The sequence below is a fragment of the Cryptomeria japonica genome, chromosome 6 (genome assembly GCF_030272615.1).
Source record: "Cryptomeria japonica chromosome 6, Sugi_1.0, whole genome shotgun sequence".
NCBI classification, from domain to species: Eukaryota; Viridiplantae; Streptophyta; class Pinopsida; order Cupressales; family Cupressaceae; genus Cryptomeria; species Cryptomeria japonica.
The window spans coordinates 664,326,730-664,352,436 of NC_081410.1; positions in this window are offsets into that span (position 1 = coordinate 664,326,730).

Below are 25,707 nucleotides of genomic sequence, written 5' to 3' on the forward strand. Positions count from 1 at the left end.
ATGTATGAGCTAGAGCTCAACCGATATTTGTTCCAACCGGTATGTTGTATTCTAGTCTTTAGACTATTGGTGATTTTGCAGAATGTGTTTCCCGGTCTGAAGCGGCATGTTGACCCCAAGCGGTTCGTAGATCTCAAGCAGTACGAGGGAGCAAAGTGGTTTAACACATTCTTACCAGTCTTCATTTTTGTCAAACGAGCAACCGGTATTTTGTATGAACTGGTAATACTCTATGATGAGTTACCAACCGGCATTTTTGTGATGAGTTACCAACCCACCGATTGTTTGACGGTGCTTTTTGTGTCGTGTTACTAAGTATGTCTAGATTCATTGTACCTAGGAAATTGTAATGTAATCCTATTGGACCAACATGAAATTAGATTCCTTTAAAAGGACATCATGTCTAGGGTTTTAGGAAGTTGCTGAAAGGGTTTATGTTGTGACTAGGGTTTAAGGTGGTTGTTGAGTTGTTGTAAGAGCGATCTTATCTGAGAAGATAAAGTTGTAACTGAGAGAGAGATAGAGAAGACTAAATTAATGCTGGAATGCATTAGCAATGAGCTATATTGGATCTAACCAAGCAGTTTGTGCTATTAGATAGATCAAACACTTGTTGATTACTCACATCTTTGACAAGTTTGTAGCCCTTAACCGGGTAGGCCCAAAAGCCTTTGTAAAATCCTCTAACAAGGTGGTTCACTTCTGTGAATCTAAAATCCTCTAACAAGGTAGTCTTTAATTGGACTTATCTCCTAACAGATATTGAGATTCCTAATAGGATCTGTTCTGGTGAAGAACATTGTAAGACCTTAACCGGTTTGACCTTAACCGGTCTGGTTTCTATTTTGCAGATAGTGACTTGTGAGTTCCATCTCACCGTGGTTTTTTCCCAGTTGGGTTTCCACATCAAATATCTTGTGTTATGGTTGTATTGCTTTTGTGGGTGAATGCTTTACTTGCATTTTGGTTTGCATGTGTGATAATTGGTCTGTCTGTTAAACTGTGTTACCGGTTTGTCTTCAGACTATTTAAGGGTTTTAGTGAAGAGGTTTTTGGCATACTAATTCACACCCCCTCTTAGTATTCATCAATTGGTATCAGAGCCTACCTTTCTATAAGTTTAACCACTTGGAAAGAGATATGGGAGAATACACCTAGAGGGAACTTACTCAATGACTCACTCAGTCTGAGAAAGCCTATGATGATCTTATGGTCAAATACAAGGCATCTCAAGCAAAAAGGAGAGAACATGCAGAGAAGCTGATGGAGCTATCTGAAAGTAGTTCTGAAGATGAAGTAAATATGGAAGCCATGATTGTAGAAGTAAATAAGCTGAATGATTCAAACTCCAATCTGAGAAAGGTGTTGGAAGGACTGACTATCCGATTTAGTCAAGAGCTTGAGAACCAGAGAAAAGTTGAAGATCTGATAAAGGACAGAGATCATGAGATCTCCAAGTTGAAACAAGAGATTAGTACCCTAAATGCTCAACTCCATGCAAGTAGGATGGAAAAGGAAGACATGCAAGGAGAACTGAACATAGCCATCTCTAAAAATGCAAGCCTAATGGAGACAAATACTGCTATTTCCAAAGAACTCTCTTGAGTCAAAGGAAATACTTGCTAAGTTCAGCAAAAGTACTATCAAGCTAGACCAAAAGCTTGAGTCATCTAGACTGGTAAAGAACACCAATGGACTTGGTTTCTCTGGACATGAGGAAGGAGAATCCTCAAGAACAAATGCTGAAGCATCAAAGAAGCAACTGACACTCAAAGGAAAAGGTAAGCAAAAATTCAAACCTGTTTGCTTTAACTGTCTTAAAGAAGGACACACTGCCAATGTATGTAGGAGCAAAGCCTACAACAATTTTCCTTACTTTATTAACAATGTACCTAGATCCAATAAGTTCAATGGTCATTGTTATACATGCAAAAAGTTTGGGCATAGAGCATCTGAATGCAGGTTTGTCATGAACAATAACGGAAGATATCCTCAGAGGACCCAAGGAGCTGGTCTAGAATCTTTTGTGAATCGGAACCCTAACCGGTTTAATGCTTACAATTATCAGTCAGGCAACAATGGTTATCAACCAGCAACCGGATGGAGAGAAAACTATTTGATTTGTCATGGACATGGTCACACTGCTGCTACATGTAGAAGGAAGAATGGAAAAATGAACAATGGACCTTGGAGAGCACTTGGATTGGTTTGCTATCACTGCAACAAACTGGGTCACATTGCAAGATTATAGAGAAGCAAAAAGAGTATATCTGATGATATACTGGTCACTTAGAAAGGAGAAATTGATGTTGAAACAGTTCAAGTGGAAATGAACAAAACCTGGAGGAAGAAACCAACAATGTTGGAAGAGGAACCGGTTTCTGCACCTAGTGTGGAAATATCGGAACCAGCAAACTAAGCTCCAAAGAGGCTTAGGGGGAGCAAACGGCTAAATATTTTCGAACCCCCGGTTGCACTGGTAAAAGACCTTAACCAGTATGTAATACCTGTCGCTTGGCAGAAGACCAAAAATGATAAGAGAGGCAAATTAGGGTTTACACCCTAATAGAGGAACATTAATGGCGGTAGGTGAGAGACATGTATAAAAGCATATTTCAAATCATTTCTCTCTATCTGTCTTCAAGCGAAGTAAAGTTTTTCAAAGTGCAGAGTGAAGAAAAGGTGATTTGAGCTAAGATTTCAAGAAATTGACAAGTCTTGAAGGAGATTCAAATTCAGTTTGTAAACAGTCGTGGAGAACACAAAGAGGTGATTTGGCAACCGACAGAGAGTGGAGTGAAGCAGAAACAGGAAGCCCTAAATTCGCTTTTTAAAGGTATTTTTCGTGTTCTTGAAATACTCTACAATGGCTTCCGCATCTCATACCAGTTCTAGCACATCCATTGAGTCGGAAAGTTTCATTCAAAGGAAGTCTAAATATAATGCCTTATCACAAGTTCCGGCTGAAATAATAGTAGAAGAGGGAATTTTGGATTATATTGATTGCAAAATAGAAGACTTAGGGTCTTTAGCTATTCATACCTAGTTAGGTTTATTTTGTGGCAAGGACAAGAAAATCAAACCGGTGTTTAGTATCCTAGAGAAGAAGAAACTCCATAATGCAGTATACTTTCTGGAAGACTTCACAAAGGATCACATTAGGATCATCTTGAGCAGAGTCCATGGTGACAAGATGTACCTGGAGAGGACGCATGATATCATACCATAGGCAATTCATGCAGTCACCGGTTTTTGCAACACAGGGGAAGTGCCAACCCTTAGAATGGTAAGCAAAATGGAAATGGCCAAGCTCACCGGTTCAACAAGTGACTCACGAGGTATGATAGTTAATTCTATCAAGGATGATCTGGTGAAATATGCCTACATGGTGATAGGCTACAGAACATTCTCAGCCAGTAGGATTAATTCTGTATCTGCTGCAACGGTAAATGCTGCTTACTGGATGATCAAAGAGGACGCATCATTTGACCTATGCACTGGTATGCAAAGGTAACTCCTATCTAACCTAAAGTCAATTAAACAGGATAATGCACTAAGATTCAAATTTGGACAACTATTAGTTGGGTTGTTCTTCTATTTCCAAGGCTTCTTTCTTGGAGTAGGAGATGTCCAGTGGTCCCCTGACCAACTGGTAACCAAACAGATCAAGGAAAGCATTCAAGCTATCGAAACCGGTTACCCTGATGTATTGAACAAATATTTTGATGAGTTCAAGAGGAAGATGAGTCAAAGGGTGAGGATCTCAGGTGATATTGTTAAGAAATATGAAGATGACATCTGTTTCACCATTCAGGTGAACAAATGCTTAATGGAGGCTGTTGAGCCTAGAATGGAGGAAGTAGAGCCAATGGGCTATAAGGTGATGTATGATATGATAGAAGGGTATGCCTCAACCCTTATTGCCTCGCCTCTTGATCCTAAGGTGAAGAGGATCAAAACCTATCTGGAGAGGATTGCACTGGTAGAAGAACCCTTTGTTAAGAAAGGAAAAGAACCGGCAGCAAAAAAAGCAAAGGCAGTGCCTGCAGCATTGGCATCGGCTACTACTGCAACTTCAAGAGTGACCAAGCGGTCACCTGCAAAGAAGAAACCTAAAGTGGCACCGGCAAAAGTCTTTGAAAGAAAAAGGAAGACTAAGTCAAATGAACCAAACTCCGAAGAGACTGAGTCTGATGAAAAGCCAAAGAAGGTCAGACAGACAAAGAAGATGAAGAAGAATGAACCGGCAACATCTGCACCGGTAAATATTGATATCTCCTCATACAAACCTTTGACACATTTTCAAAGGACAGTAAAGAATATTAGGAGAAAATTACTGCATGATTTAGTAGATCATTATGATGATTTTAGTGATGAGGAGAAAGAAGAAGTATTACAAGAAATCATTATTTATTTGTGTAAAAATGACCGGTCGCCATCAGAGATTAAATCTCAGACACCGGATTCTTTATATAAAGAATTAGATAATAAATGGCACATTGCCATTGAAAAAGAACAGGAGATTAGGGAGAAATTCTTTGCACAGTACTTTCCTGACCTCTCAAATTCAGAATTATTTGATGTTTTGGATCAAAATAAAGGACTCTTCTTCACAAGGAGAAGAAGACTCTGGCTATTAGAGGGGAGAATTGATGATGTTGAAAAAGAAACTCATCAGCATATGGATTATGCTATCAACTCTCACAAAGCACGTATGGCCAACCTGCAAGCGTAAAAAGAACTGGTTGTATCCAAACCGGATGAAGTTTTTGATGAAGAAGGCAACCTGGTTGAAGAACCAATAGACACCATTGGTGTCGATGCATTGGACATAGAAGATGTCACACAGGCCATACCTTCTGAGGGAATAGAATAGGGGCAACAAGCCAAATAGGGTAGTGAGCAAGCCAAGGACACATAGGAAGCGGCTGAGGAATAGACAGAGAAGAAGAAGAGGGATGAAGAGAAGAGAAAAGAGGAAGAGAAGAAAAAAGAGGAAGAGGAGAAAAGAAAAGATGAAGATGAGAGAAAGCAGAAAGAGGAAGATGGGAGGAAAAAGAAAGAAGAAGAGGATAAGGAAGAAAAGAAGAAGAGGGAAGAGGAAGAAAAGAAGAAGAAGGAATAGGAAGAAAAGAAGAAGAAGGAAGAGGATGAAAAGAAGAAGAAGGAAGAGGAAGAGAAAGAAGAGGAAAAGAGGAAGGAAACAGAGAGGAAAAAGAAAGAAGAGGAAGACAAGGAACAAGAACAGAAGAAGGAAGAAGAGAAAAGGAAGAAAGAAGAAGCAGACAAGGCAACAAAAGCAATGAAGAGCACACAGATGGAGACTCCGAAGGCAACCCGGAGTCAAGCCAAACCGGTTGATATCTCTAGTCCTATCGATCTCCAGTTTGCCAGTGAGTCGGAGCTTATGCAGAGCATCAAGGTTGCTCAAGAGCACCTTGAAATCATACGAAGAAAAAAGGAGCAAGATAGGCTGTAGACACCCTTACCGGTTTGATCCCCGGTGCCAATCTTCCTAACACTGAATCATCACTAGCACAACTCAAACTACTATGTACTGTAGTGGATGATCAAGTGCAGAGCCTGGAAGAAGCAGCTGAGGAAAATGTCAAGAAAGAGCATCAAAAGGCTCTTAACATTGCTATGGTGAAAAAGTTGAATGAGCTTCGATCTAAACTTCTGAAAGACCAAAAGGATATAAGGGACGCTTTGGATGAGGGAACCTTGCTACTAAGCAAAATCTATCAACCCCATCTATTTTGCGATGATGTTCTAACTCAGAAGCAAAAGCTTCAAATGAACTTACAGTCCTACTTAAGCACATTTAAGCCACCCTATGATTACTTTGCAACTTATGGGCAAACTGTTCACCGGTTCCAGATCCAGTCAGCCAAAATGGAGCAAGAAATTAGTACATGATCTAGAGATTTGCAGGAGCTACAACTGGTTTTACTTCCACGTCTTCAAATTCTTCAGAAGTGTTATCTGAACCTGGATGCCTTAACAGTTACACAGGAGTTGAACATAGTTGATGCAATGGAGGAACAGGTATCCCAGATGCAAATAGAGAAAGAAGTGGCAACCTCCCTACTTGAGTCATGGTCTCTATCCATGAAACAATTTTTGCAGGACTATAAATCGGTTTTTGACAAGTATTATTCATTGTTGTCATAAACTTTTATTATTTTATATATCAAATGGAAACAGGGTTGTTCAGCGGTACTTTGTCATTATTGGCAAAGGGGGAGAAGTACTCTATCTATTTTGGAGAAGAATAGGGAGAAGTAACTGTTTTAAAATTTTGATATATGCTTTATGCTCTGATATCTAAATGTTTATGCTCTGTATGCAAAATTGCTATACATTGTATTGATTAAGGGATAAGTGTATATGCCTAGGGGGAGCAATTTTGTTAATGGCATATTTTTGTTGTAAAACACTTAGATGTCAAAATTTTATTTTCCTAAGTGTTGCCATCAATGCCAAAGGGGGAGATTGTTGGCATTTTTGATGTTTATTTTGTGATTGTCATTGATGGCCACACACTTGTATTGAGATCCCTTTTATATATATGAGCTAGAGCTCAACCGGTATGTTGTATTCTAGTCTTTAGACTATTGGTGATTTTGCAGAATGTGTTTCCCAGTCTGAAGCGGCATGTTGACCCCAAGAGGTTCGTAGATCTCAAGCGGTACAAGGGAGCAAAGCGGCTTAACACATTCTTACCAGTCTTCATTTTTGTCAAACCGGCAACTAGTATTTTGTATGAACCAGTAATACTCTGTGATGAGTTACCAACTGGCATTTTTGTGATGAGTTACCAACCCACCGATTGTTTGACGGTGCTTTTTGTGTCGTGTTACTAAGTATGTCTAGATTCATTGAACCTAGGAAATTGTAATGTAATCCTATTGGACCGACATGAAATCAGATTCCTTTAAAAGGATATCATGTCTAGGGTTTTAGGAAGTTGCTGAAAGGGTTTATGTTGTGACTAGGGTTTAAGGTGGTTGTTGAGTTGTTGTAAGAGCGATCTTATCTGAGAAGATAAAGTTGTAACTGAGAGAGAGATAGAGAAGACTGAAGTAATGCTGGAATGCATTAGCAGTGAGCTATACTGGATCTAGCCAAGTAGTTTGTGCTATTAGATAGATCAAACACTTATTGATTACTCACATCTTTGACAAGTCTATAGCCCTTAACCGGGTAGGCCCAAAAGCCTTTGTAAAATCCTCTAACAAGGTGGTTCACTTTTGTGAATCTAAAATCCTCTAACAAGGTAGTCTTTAATCAGACTTATCTCCTAACAGAGATTGAGATTCCTAATAGGATCTATTCTGGTGAAGAACATTGTAAGACCTTAACCGGTTTGACCTTAACCAGTCTAGTTTGTATTCTGCAGATAGTGACTTGTGAGTTCCATCTCACCATGGTTTTTTCCCAGTTGGGTTTCCATGTCAAATATCTTGTGTTATGGTTGTATTTCTTTTGTGGGTGAATGATTTACTTGCATTTTGGTTTGCATGTGTGATAACCAGTCTGTCTCTTAAACTGTGTTACTTGTTTGTCTTCATACTGTTTAAGGGTTTTAGTGAAGAGCTTTTTGGCATACTAATTCACCCCCCCCTCTTAGTATTCATCATTTGTAATATCATGCATAGCTTAGGATGCATTTCATAAAAAAATTAATCAAAACATCTCTCGTTCTTGCATTAGTCATCCCTAAGTCACTTTGCTCAGTGATCTGCGAGCAAAGGCATTGGCTTGAGGGACCTTGTGAGATAGAGAACCATGGAACCAACCTTGGGAAGCTGAGTCATCCTTTGTGACTCCATAGCTTGCACTAAGAAGTCCTATGGGTGTGTGGACAAGGCTCCTTAGGCTTCATTTTTCACATTTTAAGTTCTAATGACCTGCTTTTCCCAAACACATTTCTAGTGCCCACCGTGGGGCTCGACCCCATATATCAAATCAGTTTTTAAATTTAACCACTTTTGCAGGTACGCGGGAAACAAGAATCAGCGCATGAGAAACATTCCCTGGCGCATCTGGTTAAAAGCCTAGTGCATCCCGCTTTCTGTTTAGTGCCTGGGGTCTATTTGATAGCGCGTGTAGTCTTTACTATAGCGCATTATTCCACTAACATTTTCCTATAGGTCTCAGCGTGGGAGAAAAACAAAGTAGTGCATCTGGAAACCATCTTAGCGTATCCCAAAAATAGCATAGTGTATCATTGTCATCTTTTAGTGCATCGTTGTTATATTGTAGCGCGTACAGTTTGTTCTGTAGCGCATCATAGACAAAGAAAAAAAAAAAAACTAAAATTTGTAACCAAGGATAAAATTAGACTTGGTGAAGTCCACGAGTTATCTAACCTTTTTACTTGTTATTGTGTAGGGTTCTAACAATTTTCTTGCAGATAGGAGCTCAGTTTTATGACCGTTAGGGTATTTTGGAGTTTTTGCTAACTTAGTTAAGTTAGTTTAAATTTGAACTTCTTTCATTTTTCTTAAAATTGAACTCATATTTCATTTGGGTACCTAAAAAGAACCACAAATCAAAATCTTTTCTTGCTTTTCTGGGAAGAAAATTCTTAATTTGGGCTCTAAAAAGAACAAAGACAAAGTTTCATTTTGCAAAGGGCTTAAAAAGAATCTCACCATCCTTTGGTGCATAAAAGGATTCATCTTTAAATTTGGGCAAAGTAAAGAATCACAAAAGTCAGTTACAACTAAAAGAGGGAAGATCTTCCCCTTTTGATTGCTTTATTTTATTGACCACACATCACTTTTGTTTTGTTGACCAAACAACCGATTTATTTTGTTGACCCTCTCTATTCAATAGATTAGAAAATCATTGCCATAAAAAGTTGAAATAAACACCATGTTTTTGTGGAGCAACATCTCCATATAAATTTTTAAAAATCACTAAATTGAAAGGATAAAAAGAACAACTTGATTGCCTTGTCTCGAAAGTAGAAGGTATATGCTCTCCCCTTAACTAGGTGATCAAAAACCCAGACTACTTTTACGCTTTCAGTCATTTAAAGCATTTACATCCTTTAGTAGGTCTGCCTTCCCGAGGGGTTGAAAAACTTTTAAAGCCATTCATGGCTGGTGTGAAGGGAACGACCTAAGTGGGAAACGACTTTGACGCCAAGTGTTCCAACCCACTCTAATCAAAAGTGGAAAGTGACGAAAGTCCTTTTCAATGGTTGGCGTAGTGATTAGCCTTCCTCCAGTATCCTTGAGATATGTAAAGCCTTTGTTCTAAAGGTTGGGAAGCCTCCTAAGGGAGTTTATCACTAATGGCCGAACAAGAAGCCTGATTACAAACCTTAGAAATAGAAACCTTGAGCCAAGTCAGTAACCATACATTTGTAATATCATAGTGCAAGGGTGGGGAAGAATCCGCCCCCAAGATTACTCACCATATATCTCCTAAGATAACTACTCAATTGTGAAGCAATTCACTTTGAGTTAATTTCTGGGAAAAGGCAAAAAAATGGGCGCCCTCTAGGGGGTGACATGGTTGTTTGAGCTGATGGAGGATCGATACTAGTGAGCTATGGTATTACTTATGACCATTGAAAAAAGAGTCTTTTTGAAGTGTATTTTTTGTAACCAAACCTGTTAAAACATTGGGGATTTGAACACATCCTCGCAAAACATACATTTATTGTTAGATTAAGCAAAATGGTTGTCTCTTTGGTGTCATACTTTCATTTGTTACTTCAGAAAATTATTTGTCAACACTGAAAAATTCAAAACAAAGATCCAAAAATCGTAGAAACAAACAAATCAATACACCAGGGCAATCTAGCGCATAAGAACAACCTCTTAGCGCATATGAACTTTTAGCGCATTAAAAACTGAACTTTAGCGCATCAAGTCTTAACAGTAACGCTTTACCAAGAATCCAAAACCCACAGTCATAGCTTAGCGCATTTTAAGAATAGTCTAGCGCGTGGAAGCATCAGCTTAGTGCGTAGGAGTAAAAAAATAGCGCATAGAGTTGATTAGTTAGTGCTTAGCAGGCCCATACTAGTGCATGACTTTTTGAGTAAAACAGAAAGCAAAATAAACAGTCTAAAATAGTTAGCACGTAGCCAGGGGTAGCCTAGCACATGTGGACTTTTCCTTAGTGCATTGCAAACTTTTCCTAGCGCATCCCATCTTTGCTTTAGCACGTAATAAAAAAATAGAAAAACAAGGGGCAGAATAGAGATAAATTTGAAAAATTTTGAAAACATTTTTGAAAACCTCCTTTCATCAGCTTCATTTTCGTCAAAACATAGTATCAGAAATAGAACATTAAAAGCTATTTTTAAGACAAATTTCTAGTCAAACAAAAGTTGTCCAACATCCAAAACTGGTTGCACAATAAACATATCTATCCTATCAAAATCAGGAAACATCATCATGAGTGATGAATAGGTCCTTTATTATCTCAAGGATTTTATCCAAAACACACTTGTTCAAAGCCTCTAGTTGTCAAATCAAGTTTCCATATTGGGAAACTTTATCCATATCATTTGGCACACTTTGTCGTGAGGGGGCATCTAAACCTTCACTTTGATAAAGTAAAAATTGAAGTCTTCAAAACAAGATAACTTGAATCCAAAACAATTCAAAAGGAAACCATTAATCACTTATGCATGACTAGTCCTCATATTTTGAGAAGAAAGAATATTTATCGTAATACTAAGTTGAAGAAACAACAACCAAGTTTTTCCAAATTTGTCAAAAGAAATAAATTTTTATACATCAATCGTCAACTCTTCAAATCTCATCAAACATTTCTTCATCACGTCAAACTTTATATCTAGAACAAATCCAATGAATTTGACAAGGAGCCTTTGAAGACTAGAGCATATTGTCAAAAATCCGCATTCAGTCAAATCATAAACCGTGGAGGAAAGATCAATCCAACATTCTTTCCCGACAAGTGCATCACTTACAACATACCCCGATTTGAATTGCCAACCCCTGAGCAACACATCGAAGAGGATTTTATCCCCTTTATCATAGAAAGCTTCTACTAGATGCCTATTGTTACTCTCTCTCAACAAAACAAACAAAGCGAAATGCAATCAGAATCCAGCATGAATCGAAGATTATCAAATCCTTTCGAGCATCTGAGTTTAGAGGACGCTGAAATTTCTGAGGAACTTCTTCAAGAATGTCAAGAGAGTGCTTCATTTCAAAACTTGTGGAAAGACTCATGGAAAATGACAAGGAAAAATACCTACTCATGCTTACAAGCAAAAGGGTTAAACTTCCTGAAGACTTCGACATAGACATGTTTAGAACAAGATCTCAACATTACGAGTATCAAGAACGACAACGAGAAGGGGAAGCACGCGACCCTGAGAAAGATATTCTTGAACAAAACATACCGAAACAAAATACACCAGGGCAAAACATCAATGAGAAACGCATCCCCGAGCAAAATATACCGTTACATACACCATTTCAACCCAGGATTAATGCAAGGGAAGAAGTCTTCCCTTGGCAAAACAATGCGCCTTTGGTTGCCCTTACTCAACAAATGCAAATGTTACAAACACAAATGCAAGACATGCAACAAGGGACAACAGTATGATATTCACTAAATGAAATTTGTCCTTATCCTTTTGATAGAAGATTGCACATGGTCCCTTTTCCTCCAAACTCAGACGTTCCAAAATTTGACAAATACGATGGGAAAAGTGATCCTTGTGATCATGTTCGAGAATTTTGCACCATGAGTCTTGAATTTGCTCATGATGACACCTATCTGATGAGGGTATTCACATGAAGTTTGAGAGGACAAACAATCGAATGGTTATCCAAAATTACACCTCCTGTCAGATCATTTGATGAACTAGTCAACAAATTCATCACTCAATATTCCTATAACATTTAACATGGTATCACCATGCTAGACATCTATAACACCAAACAAAAAAATAATGAAACATTCATGGTATTCTTTCAACGTTGGCGATGTATGGTTTCACGATATCCTCGAGATATTCCTGAAAAGGAGAAAATGGAAATTTTCATTGACAACTTGAATGGTGAGATGAGTTACAGGCTCAAACTCCAATGCATACCATCTTTCACTAAATTGATTGAAAACGGCATTCAAGTAGAAGAAGCATGTGTCAAGAAAGGAATGCTCAAATTCTTCAAAGAAGGAACAGGTTCATCAAACTACAATAACCAAAACAACAACAACTTAGACAAATCTAGATTCTGGACCAGAAATAAGAACAATGGAAATGAAGGAGGCAATGAACCACATGATCCAAAATCTAAACAACCTGTGCTTGCCTTATCAGGAAATCCTCAAGCTACAAAGAACCCCAAAGGTGCTAACCCAAACACTAACACATACGCAATGAATACCAATCAAGGTCAACCCAACACAAACAACACCAACAATGCTGAAAACAATAACACAAATCGAGGACCTAATTACAATTCATGAGGTAGCACCAACAATTTCCAAAAACGTGTCTACACACCTCTGGGACAATCACTGGAGTCAGCATTCAAAGAACTCCTGGTAAACAAAGTTATCCCATTACCAGCAATCAGCAACGACGAACCCCAAATCAAACCACCCTGGTGAAATGACTCACACTTTTGTGATTTTCATTATAACAAAGGTCATCAAACAAATGATTGCATGAGACTGAAAAACATTGTTCAAGACATGATTGATAGAGGTGATCTAACAGTGGATGGTCTCAAGACAAACGGTGACCATGGAGCCTTTAAGAATCCTCTTCCAAACTAGAACAAGGATGGAGCTTCCACCTCGAATGATACACGTGGAGCTCATATCAATCACATCTACAATAACACCATCAATCATATATCAACTGAAAATAATCAAGTCAATGTCATCACAATCCGATATCAACGTGATCATGAATCTGTCAACATAACAACAAGAGCTCAAAAATATTTCTTGAAGGGACATATGTCAATGGCAAACACAATACCCAAGGTTCAATATGATCTAGTCAGCCAACTGCACAAAACTCCTGCTCAAATATCTATACTGGAATTGTTAAAACTTTCACCAAAACACAAAGACATATTGGAACAAGCCTTATTAGAAACAAATGTACCTCAAGATCTGGATGTTGACAAATTCCAAGCCATGGTCACTCATATGACAGGGCCTCATAATCTAACTTTTCTGGAGCATGATAATATCTCACTAAGTCATCCACATAACACTCCTCTCCATATTGAAGTCATCGTCTATAAACACTGAGTGAAACTAGTATTGATAGATGGAGGAGTTGGGCTTAATATATGTACCTTAAAACTTATCCGTGCATTAGGCTTCTCGGAGGAGTCTATTGATCCATGCAAAAAGATTACCATAAAGGCATATGATAATGAAGAAAGATCCTCTAAAAGAACAGTGGTGTTGTCGATTCAAGTCAAACCAATACAAAGAGATACTATGTGCCAGGTCTTAGACATAGACCTCACCTACAATATCTAATTAGGTCAACCCTGGATACATGAAATGCAAGCAGTGTCTTCTACATATCACCAGTGTGTCAAATTCCCCTACAATGGGCAGGCGGTTTCTATATCTGCTGATCACAATCCATTTCAACATTGTAATGCAATGGGGGCAGCCTAGGACAATTTGGTTCCGCATAATAGAGAGAAACAGAATCCCTCAGCATCAGATCTTCAACAAGAGAAGTCTAAATCATTACCTAGAGATTTCAAGCAGAAAATGAAAATCAAAGAACAAGGCATGGGAGAATACTCTTTGGAACCCATGTGTTTGACCAGCTTACCCACATCACCTAGATCTCATGGATTACCTACAGCATCAACACATCAAGCAACTCAGCCCATCACCAAGTTCAATGGCACATTCATTCAACTCAACACTTTAGCACATGAATCTGAGGAAAAGGATATCCTTAGTTGGCTATACAAAGATGAGGAAGAAGATAGAGCAGCTACTATGGAAGTAGCTCTACCTACACACCTATATGGAAAAGGCTACTTAATCATGCAGCAAATGGGATACAATGGCAAAGGACCTATTGGTAAGTGTCAAGAAGGTGTCACAGAACCATTGGATCCTCCTTCACAATTTAGTAAATACAAAAAAGGATTGGGCTTTGAATTCACTATACTACCAAAGAAAATACCACGCAAATATCAAAAACCTCAGTGGAAAGCAAAGAAGAAGTACAAAGAAGAATCCTAGCAAGAAGCACTATTTGAGTCAGTAGAGACAATCCGTAAGGAATGTGAACGTCAAGAAAAGAAGCAACATCAGGAGAATCCGATCATTCACAAGAGGGCAACATCAATAGCAGTAGCTCATATTCATGAACAAATATCCAACAAAGCGGAATCACCTCAGGGCAATATCATTCCTCCCCAAGAAGAAACAGTCTACGAACAAATGCAAAAAATAGAAGTAGGATCTGACGCAGAATCAGAAAAAGCTAGCAGAATAATATCAATTATCAAAGATCTATTTTCACCATACCTGTTTACAACACTGAAAAGAGCTGGGATGATAACTCTGAGACTGATTCAAATGAATATGAATGGGGTAGTTGCTCAAATGCTACTGAACATACCACTGAAAATACTAGTTCTATATCCCTTTCTCAAGAAGAACATAGCACAGAAATTAGACTACTTGAATTTGGACAACAGAATATCTATGACGCTAAGGAAAGCGAACAGAAACATTATGAACAAGTCTATATGGAAGATGATACCATCGAAAACCTCGATAGAATCCTGGACCTCTTTAACACCCGAACCAATCACAATCAAGCCTCTATCCTAACACTTACCGCAGCAAAACTTGATCCACCAAACGATTCCTTACCACTTATCTTTCCTGACCTCATCGACTGGGACGAATCCGAAGTACATGATATACCAATTTTCCCAAACAATGAATCTATTATTCGCTACCTATGTATCATTAATCCGGAAACAGGCTCTACCAATGAACAAAGTAACGATGTCTGCAACCAAGGGAGTGCCAAGTCTCTCAGTCACAAAAATAAACCAAATAAAGGATCTGATCCTGAAAACCAGTCAATGGCAGCTCTAGATCACAAAAAAGTAAAAATAAAGGATGCATCTGAGGGTGAAAACCTTTTTAAGTCACCTAAAGATGGGAGACCTGACACTCTTCCTGAACATTTTCATGAGCAATCACCCATATTGATTGAGCCCACTCAATCAATCAACATTGGTACTACAGAAGCAACCAAAAATATACACCTTGCAGAATCTTCAACAGAAGCAAAAAGATCAGAATTTATCAAATTTTTTAAAGAAAAAGCAAATCAACTTTGCTTGGGCATACACAGATATGCCCGAGATTGATCCATAATTAATCATGCATCACTTGTTTATGGCTCTAGGAACTAAACTTGTTAAGCAAAAAATAAGAAAGATGAATCCACATGTGATACTCATGGTCAAAGATGAACTAAAGAAATAATTAGATGTTGGATTCATCCAACCCATTGACTATGCAGAATGGATTTCCAACATCATACCAGTTTCAAAACCAGATGGCAGTATCAGAATATGCACAGATTTTAGAGATGTGAACAATGCCTATCCAAAGGATGACTTTCCTTTGCCAAGTATTGACATAATTGTAGACCTCACAGCAGGCCATGCAATGCTATCACTAATGGATGGTTTCTCAAGCCATAACCAAATCAAGATTGCTCCAGAGGATCAAGATAAAACAACGTTCACCTGTCCTTAGGGAACGTATTGTTGGAACATCATGCATTTTGGCTTAAAGAATGCTGGGGCAACTTATCAAAGAGCCATGACAACAATATTCCATGACATGATGCATACCTTCATGGAAGACTATGTGGATGATTTACTAGCTAAATCCTTCACCAGAGTGGAACACCTAAGCATCTTAGCAAAGATTTTTGTTCGATTGGAGAAATTCCAAGTCAGGCTCAACCCTAAGAAGTGTGTCTTCGGGGTTACATCAGGCAAGTTACTAGGCCACATAGTCTCAGAAAAGGGAATTGAAGTGGATCTAGCAAAGGTACAAGCCATCATGGAGATGCCACCGCGAAAGAACATCAGCCAGCTTAGGTCGCTACGAGGATGACTCCAATCAATCAAGTGATTCGTCGCTCAATTAGCAGATAAAAGCCAACCATTCAATCATTTGTTACATAAAAATGTACCATTCAGATGGGAAGCCAAATGTGCAGAATCTTTCTATCAAATCAAACAGTATCTGATGAACCCACCAGTTCTAATACTACCAATAGTAGGGAAGCCACTCATTCTCTACATTTCCAAAATAGATATATCACTAGGGGCACTATTGGCACAAGAAGATCAACAAGGAAAGGAATGAGCTATATACTACATCAGCAGGACTTTGAATAGATATGAGCTCAATTACACCTTTATTGAGAAAGCCTGTTTAGCTGTGGTCTTCGCCTCTCAAAAATTCTGCCACTACATGCTAGCTCACACAATCAAGCTAGTCACAAAAATTGATCCTCTCAAATATTTACTCAGCAAAGCAGCTCTTATAGGTCAATTGGCTAAATGGGTCATGATTCTTAGTGAATTTGATATCCACTATATGGAGCGAAGAGCTATCAAGGGACAAGTAATAGCAGATCAACTAGCAGAAGCACCACTACTGGGAAAACAAACTATGGAGATTGAATTTCCAGACAGGGACGTTCTTGCTATCTCTACCAAACAATGGACCCTATACTTTGATGGATCCTACACACAACATGGTTCAGGTGTTGGCATTCTATTCATCACTCTTGAAGGATGCACTATACCAAGATCATATAGGCTTATGTTCCCATGCACAAATAATGTGGCTGAATATGAGGCATTGGTTATAGGCATCAAAATGGCCATAGAATGGAAAATCACAGAGTTTAAGGTCTACGCAGACTCACAATTAGTCGTCAATCAAATCAACAATGACTATCAGACAAAGGATGAAAAGCTGCTACCCTATAAGCAAATGGTAGATGACTTCAAGCAATATTTTGCACACATTACCTTCGAGAAAATACCAAGATTGAACAACAAAGCAGCCGATGCAATGGCTACTATTGCTTCATTACTACAAATTCCAGAACAACAGAGTCAATACGAGTTTCTGGTAGAGCAACTATTCTCCCCAACCTCTGACCACTCGGAATCCCAGGTTATCTACACTTTAACTGGTTCAGACTCCCCCTTATATGGAACGATATATGAGTATCTTAAAACCAATATCCTACCCATTGACTTATCCTGAAACCAAAAATGTAACTTTATCCGACAAGCTGCCTGTTATACCCTTACTGCTGATACTTTGTACCATCAAGGTCTAGATGGTACTCTTCTTTGTTGCCTTGATCATAATGAATCTGACTTCGCTTTACATGAGCTTCATGAAGGTATCTGTGGCACACATTCCAGTGGTACTACTCTTGCTAAAAAACTTCTAAGGATGGGATACTACTGGCCTACAATGGAAAAAGATTCCTATCACTTTGCAAAAAAGTGTCCTAAATGCCAGATTCATGGCAATCTTATACATGCACCAGCACAGGAACTGCAACCATTTACAACATCCTGGCCCTTTTGTCAGTGGGGACTAGACTTAGTCGGTAAAATTCATCCTTCATCATCAAATGGACACAAGTTCATTATAACTGCAACAGAGTACTGTACCAAGTGGATTGAAATAGTCCCCATGACCACAGTGACTGGGAAACAAATTGCCTCTTTTATCCTTAATTATCTAATTTGTAGATATGGTATTCCCAGTTCCATCATCACTGATAATGGATGACCTTTCAAAAACCAAGATGTCTGAGAACTATGTGATAAAATCAAAATCCAACATCATTTCTCTACACCATACTACCCATAGGGGAATGGTCAGGCAGAAGCATCCAACAAGACAATATTGAAAATCCTAAAGAAAACAGTGAATGATGCAGGCAAAGATTGGCATGTACAACTCAATCTAGCACTTTGGGCATACAGAACTAGCATTCACACACCTATAGGAGCTATGCCATACTCATTGGTATATGTATCAGAAGCTATTTTACCCCTGGAGGTAGAAATTCCATCTCTTAGAGCCTCTCTAAAAGGCTTAATCCTAGATGAAGAGTATCGAGTTAACCGACTACAAGAACTTGAACTCTTAGATGAAAGACGCTAGTGTGCTTATACTCATCTCAAAGCATATCAGCAACACATGTGCAGAAGCTACAACCACAAAGTCATTCCCCAAATTTTTAAAGTTGGTGACCTAGTACTCAAGGAAAATCCTAGAAATCAGCAAGATTGAAAAAAGAAAGGGCAATTTGAACCTAACTGGCTAGGTCCCTATGTCATCATATCAGTCTATGGATCAGGTGCTTATCAGCTAACAACTTTAGAAAGAGATGTGCTCGACGAGCCAACTAACAACATCCATCTGAAGAAATACTACACTTGAGTAGTCTAATACACAGAGAAAGTCAAAAAAATCAAAAAATCAAGAAAAAACAAATAAAATGGTACAATAAAAGCAACTGGTGAAAACCTGGTAACATGCGCTATTGTGAAAGAACAACTCCTCTATCTATATCCGTATCCTTATCTCCGCAGTAAAGCACTATTGGCCATTGCCCGACATTTTATCATAAATATCCATTCAGGGCATACTTAGCGTAGTCACTATCCTGATTTATCCATCTAGCCTTTCACCACATATCACCATGGCTTGGTAATCACTGTACATACCTACATCAAGAGGTACACTTAGCTAGGGGCAATAACTATCTAAAACTTGCAGCATGTTCAAAACATCAAAACTATTTGCAAAACTTAGAACATCATATCCAACAACCAAAGGCTCACTCAAATCATAAAGCAAAACATTGATTGTTCAAACAAAGAATCACAAAAGAAATACGATGGATGATTTTTTGAAGTATCACCTGTTGCATTTTGCATAAAGTTTTGACTATTCTTGCATTTAAACATTTTGAATTATTGGATTCTCTATATTTTCTCCACAATGCTTCAAAGCTAGAGATACATCGGGAAACTCCAATATTTTGTGAGTTTTCTATCTATGAGGCGATCATTTGTACTATGTAAATACTTGTCTCGAGACGTGATTCACAACACATCACTGAAGACATGATTCCACTTTATGCATACAAATGGTTTAAACTTGTCTGTTTGTACGCAATCCACACTCAGGTCATCCTGGTTCAATTATACCTTGAAGCTTGTGCTATCTTGCAAAATCAAAAATCATGTAAATTTTTCTCAGGTCATTATGGTTCAATTATACCATTATGCTTGTATAAATTTTCAACATATCCCAAGATCAATCAAAGATCAATGATGATATATATATTGAAAGCAAATAACATGTGGCTATATCGGGATGACAAATATAGAATGAGGATGCTCATTTACAATTAGTTGCATATCATTTTACAATTAGTTGCATATCATTTTATAATTAGTTACATATCATTTACAATTAGTTACATATCATTTACAATTAGTTTCATATCATTTACAATTAGTTGCATATCATTTTATAATTAGTTGCATATCATTTACAATTAGTTGCATATCATTATCATATCATACATCTCATTTTCAAGATACATCTCATAAATCAAACATCATAAATCATGTTCATCACATACATCTATCTAAGCATTGCATCATTATAGAATAAGCACAAGCATATAAAAAGCATTAATCCGTAATGCATCACATGAGGATCAAAGCAAATGGTGTCATATATATCAAAAATGATCAAAATGTACAATATATGTCATGTCTATACCCAATACAACAAAAATAATGATAAAAAATACAATAGAGACAACATCTCTCAAGTATGACTATCTCCCGAGGGTGATGGTCTCACCGTAGATGTACCAATGCCAGGATCCCCAGGTGGATCCTGACGAATAGGCCCTGTCACACCTCTGCTCTCTATCCTCGACCTAGTCTCTCTTGATCGATTGGATCTAGACGTTTTGAAACTCTGCACTCGGTGCTCCCTGGGCACCACATCGTCATAATGTCTCCTATAATACTCCACCTTCTTGGCTCTCAAGGCCAGCTCTCTCAAGGTGTCTCTCATCAGACCACCTGCTTCCGCTCTCTGCAAACTCCCTGCTAGCTCCTCAGGTCGACCTAGCTGCTCCAAAATAGTATCCTGCTCTGTGGTCAGCTGTGTAATCTGATGTTGCTGTGCCAATAACTGTGCCTATAGCTGCTGCACTGTCAACTGTAGGGTCCTAATTTAAGCATCCTCTTGATGCGTCAGAACCTGGATCTGAAGTGGTACCTGGGAAGATGCACTCCACATCCTTCCCCCTATCCTCGATGCTGGTGGAGGTAACACATCAGTCCTCCTCCTTTGAGCTGGTTGTCTCAACTCATCAGTCCCTTCCACCGCTGCTATCACCTCTCCTACTCTCCCCTCACCCCCTGCTCCAATCGCCAAACCTCCTCTCCCTCTATCCATCATAGCTCGTCGAACTTCTCTCTCCACCCACACCCCTCTATCACCACCATCTCTACCTCTATCTCCTCTCCTCCCCCGATCTCCTCTCCCTCATCGTCCTCCTCCACCTCCTCCATCATCTCCCTCATCCCCATCTCCACCTCCCTCATCCACATCATCATCAAAACCAGGCCGCATCTCCACTAGATCTGATATCCTCGCCATGGCACGAGCTTCGAACAATCGGGCAAACTCATATATCATACCAGCATCTAGTATCTCAAGGGCGTAGTCCCATATCTGGCTCGCTAACTACGGAAACTCCTCTAAGACCGCTGCACTATCAATAGTCGGACCCCAATCCAGTATATCCTGCCTCCGGCGTGCATACAAATAGGTCCCCTGTGGTATCCCCTGCTGATGACCATACTGCCACAAAACTCTAGTGACCAAAAATCTCACGATCACAAACGAGGTCTGCCCTATCAAAAATCAAGTCATGAAGACATATGGCATCTCCAGCCCATCCTCAGCCCATACCTCGCAATCTGTATAAGGTCGCTAGATGACCATATCAATGTCATCCAATACCCTCCTCCAATGCTCAAGTTTTCCCAGCTTCCACTAGACAACTAACCCCCTGTATCCATATGTGTATGCACACCCAACATGCCTATCTCTATCCACCAGTGGCCTAGCTACGGTAATGTGCTCCCAACACCATACATGTAGAAGTGTCACGCCAGCTGAAAAACTATCGTAACCCAGGTATACTACCTCATGCAAGTCCTTGTACAAGTGGGCTAGCATAGCCAATCCCCATGTGAACCTGCGACCCTATGTCACCATCTCCTCCAGCACCAATCCCCATCCTACAAATAGTCCCTTCGACCTATGGTCAGAAAATAAGAAACCACCTATAAAGCCTACCAGTAACGATGGAAGAGGCGCATAGTCCAAATCAAGAAACTCCTGCCAAGGGATCTCATATTCGCAAACTATATCATCTTGAACTATCTGGTGAAGTGCCTCTGTCCCACCCTCCTCTGACTGCTCATAAGGTAACAGTGCACCTACTACAGGTATATGCAGGATCCTGTAACAATCCTCTGGGGTCACCATAATCTCACCTGTGGCAAAGTGGATGGTATTCGTGTCACTATGCCATCTCTCTGCCAGAGTTGTAAGTAAACCCCGGTTCATAGTAAACCGAGGCATATCTAGTAGGGAAGACAGACCGCATCTATAAATAATCTCTAGATCAGCTTGTGACAACTGTGGTATCAATGCCCATGGTCTAGGGAACCTCTCACATGACTGAACCACTCCCAATTGCTCCTGTCAAAAAGAAAAACAAGTCCAATATCAATTTCCTCATCAAAACATAGATATCAAAATCAAAATCACATCAAAAACTTGAAAACTTTGAAAATCTAATCAAGTTCTACATCATATCCATCCATATCAACTTGTAACACAACTCAAGTTTTCAAAAATCATATCAAACTTGTAACACAACTCAAGTTTCCACATCACATCAACTTGTAACACAACTCAAGTTTCCAACCCATATCAACTTGTCAAACAAATCAAGTTCCACAATCATATCAGCTTGTAACACAATTCAAGCTCCACATTTATCAACTTGAAACAATGCAAATAAAATCAAGCTCATATCAATTCCACATTAATATCTATAAATAACTTGAAAAATCGCAAATCAAACCAAGTTATATCAGCATTCATATTGGACAAACTATCAAAACCATGACAGCAGACACAGAAACAAACAATTTACATCTATCCCAACAAAATGACAAAATAAAAAATCAAAAAGGGGTCAAAAAGGTTGACTTATCGGTGGTCCATATGCGGCAGGCCTCTAATACCTCCGAACGCATTTGAATTGATGCATAGAATATGGAATAGGCATTTTGTCTTCTCTCCAAAAGTCTCTCTCTCCAAGGTCAACAAGCACAAATGAGACAAAACAATCCACTTTTCCCCTTTTATAGGGTAAAATAAAATTAGGGTTAGGGGATTGAGCATTTAATTTGCTCGTGGTCTTCCTCGTACCCTCACACACATCAATATTGGGAGATGAATCAATTTTAACATTCCACATAGCCAAAATTTTACAATGCAAACACAATTATCAAATCAAATCAAATTTTCCAAATTTTGATTGATCTCCCGAGGGGGCATTATCAAACATCGTTTATCAAATCTGGGGCATCACACATCAAATCCGGGGCACAACTTGAAAATCTAAAAACAACACTGATCATAATCAAATTTTAGCGACACATCATTTTCTTTGAATTAACATGTGCACACACGTCACTTCAAAGAGGGGCAAAATGTAGACGTATAAAAATGACTATATTCCTAAATGAATATTTTATGTTCATTTCTCTATTTAATTAAATCTAATTTAATTAAATTATCCACATTCCTCTATTTAATTAAGTAAATTACTCAATTTATTTAATTAAATTCAATTAACCCCTTTTAGGTCATTTAATTGAATAAATCATTATATTTAATTAAATCTATTCTTCTAAACCTTTTAATTAAATTTACATTTAATTAAATAGGGAATCCCAATTAAATAAATCTAATTTATTTAAAAACCTCCACTTGCAACCAAATTGAATTAAATTAACTTTATTTCAATTAAATCCTATTATTTCTCCATCCACTTGCAAAATCCTACATCTCCCACTCGCCTCCTAAACCCTATTCCTAACCCTCTTCTAGATTCTTCTAATCACTTCTAGATTAGCCTAACCCATCTCCTAAATATTGTCACATCCCTAAGCAAGAGGAAGTCACTTCTCAAATCCTCAAAGTCTTTGATAACCATTAAAGGCTTCAAGTCTCCAACAACTTTCTCTTCCAAACCATTAATGGTTAACTCAACCCTCCAGCATGATTAAAGATTTTTTCTAAACTCAACCCTCAATCTAACCCAAAGGTCTCATCAAGCATTCATTTCTTTGACCATGGTTATCCCTTAAACCTTGCACAAGAGTTTATCCTTTGGGTAAAAGCTTTATCTAATGGATAATCTTAACCTAACCTTAACCCTTACCTCTTAAGGTAACCATGAGGTCTTCTCAAGCATTTAATGCTTCCTACCTCTCTTCTCAACCCAATCTTATGTTGACAATTGTCACCATTTCATTGGTGCAAATTGCAAACATGGATTGAGCAACTTTGAAACTCAACCCTTGATTAACTCTTTCAGTCCTGGCCATCCATTGCCCTATTTTTGTTATAAATAGAGCTCTCATTCCTCCATTTTAATATATCCAAGTTTTTAGCATCATACTTATACTCAAATCCATACAAGCTTTAATATCTCATTTATGCTCAACATTTAGCCTCTCTTTTAAATAGGAATTAATCTAAATATGCATGTTTAGAGTATTTTCCTTATCACTTAGCTTAATCATAGACTAGTATATCATGCTAGGATAGTCTTGCTACTAATCTTGTCATCTTATAATCTAGTTTATTGCATTTGTAAGATCATGCATAGCTTAGGATACATTTCATAAAAAAATCAATCAAAACATCCCTCATTCTTGCATTAGTCATCCCTAAGTCACTTTGCTCAGTGATCTGAGAGAAAAGGCATTGGCTTGAGGGACCTTGTGAGATAGAGAACCATGGAACCAACCTTGGGAAGCTGAGTCATCCTTCGTGACTCCATAGCTTGCACCAAGAATTCCTGTGGGTGTGTGGACAAGGCTCCTTAGGTTTCATTTTTCACCTTTTAAGTTGTATTGACCCGCTTTTCCCGCACATAGGGGAGATATAGAGAGATCTAAGAGGTGGATAGAGGGATTGGGGGAGAAGGAGAGACCTAAGAGGTGGAGAGAGGGTGAGAGATAGAGAGAGTTTGAGTGAGAGGGAGGAAGGGATGGACTAAGAGTACAAGAGACTACAAAGAGAGAGGTGTGAAGAGAGGGAGAGAGGGAGAGAGTGAGAAAGAGAGGTAATGAGAAAGGGAGAGAGGGAGAGAATGAGAGAAAGATACACCTGAGAGAAGGTGAGAGTGAGATAGAGAGATAGAGGATGAGAGAAAGAGACTTCAGATATAAAGAATGGGGGAGAGAGAGAGAGAGAGAGAGAGAGAGAGAGAGAGAGAGAGAGAGAGAGACTTAAGTGAAAAATAGATACTTGATCTCTCTCTCTCTCTCTCTCTCTCTCTCCCCTCTCTCTTTCTCTCCCTCCATCTACCTCTCTCTCCCTCTCTCCCCTTATCTCTTCCTCCATACCCCTTCTTCTCTCCCTCCCTCCCACCTCTCTCCCTCCCCCTCCTTCTCTCTCCCTCCCCCCTACTCTCTCCCCTCTCTCTCTCTCCCTCCCCCTCTCTCTTCCTCTCCCTCTCTCCCCTTCTCCCTTCCTCCATAACCCTTCTTCTCTCCCTCTCTCCCTCTCTCCCTCTCTCCCTCCCTCCCTTTTCCTTCACATTTTCTTTACTACAAATAGTGCGTACGGGGTAATGAGCCTATTAGTTCATTGCCCTGCCATAATATTTTTAAGGTGTAGGAGTGTGTACGAGCTACTTATTACTTGTAAGCGTGTACGGGGTACTGATCCTATTAGTTTTCTGCCCTACCATAACATTTTTAAGGCGTAGGAGCGCGTACACGCTAATTATTAGTACATGGTGGGAAAAAAATACCATTGGGCTTGCCAACATTTTAGGGACTAACAGTGCGCACGCAATTAGTAATATAGCTCATACGGGGTACTTAGACATAGTTTTATTTTCCCAAGAGCCTCGACGGTCTCAAAAGAAGTTTTTGAGGTCGTTGAAGGCCCCACTGCAACTATGTCTGCACTTCTATCACTGTTTTATACATAGAAGTAAGTGATTTTTTTGTTTTTGCATGATTTCAAATGATTGAATTGTTTTTCTTATTAGTTTTGTCAATATTATTGTGATTGTTTAATAGAAAAAAATAATGATAAGATGCATATTTATGGTTATTTGTTTATTTATGGACTTTGTTTACATATATATGTAATATGATTCTATTTAGGACAACCGATATCAACCATGGGAAAGAACAAGTGAGGAATGATGGAACAACGAGAGGCTGAAAAGGAAAAGCAAAGGTAGCATATGAAGAAATTACGTGACATAAGAGCAAT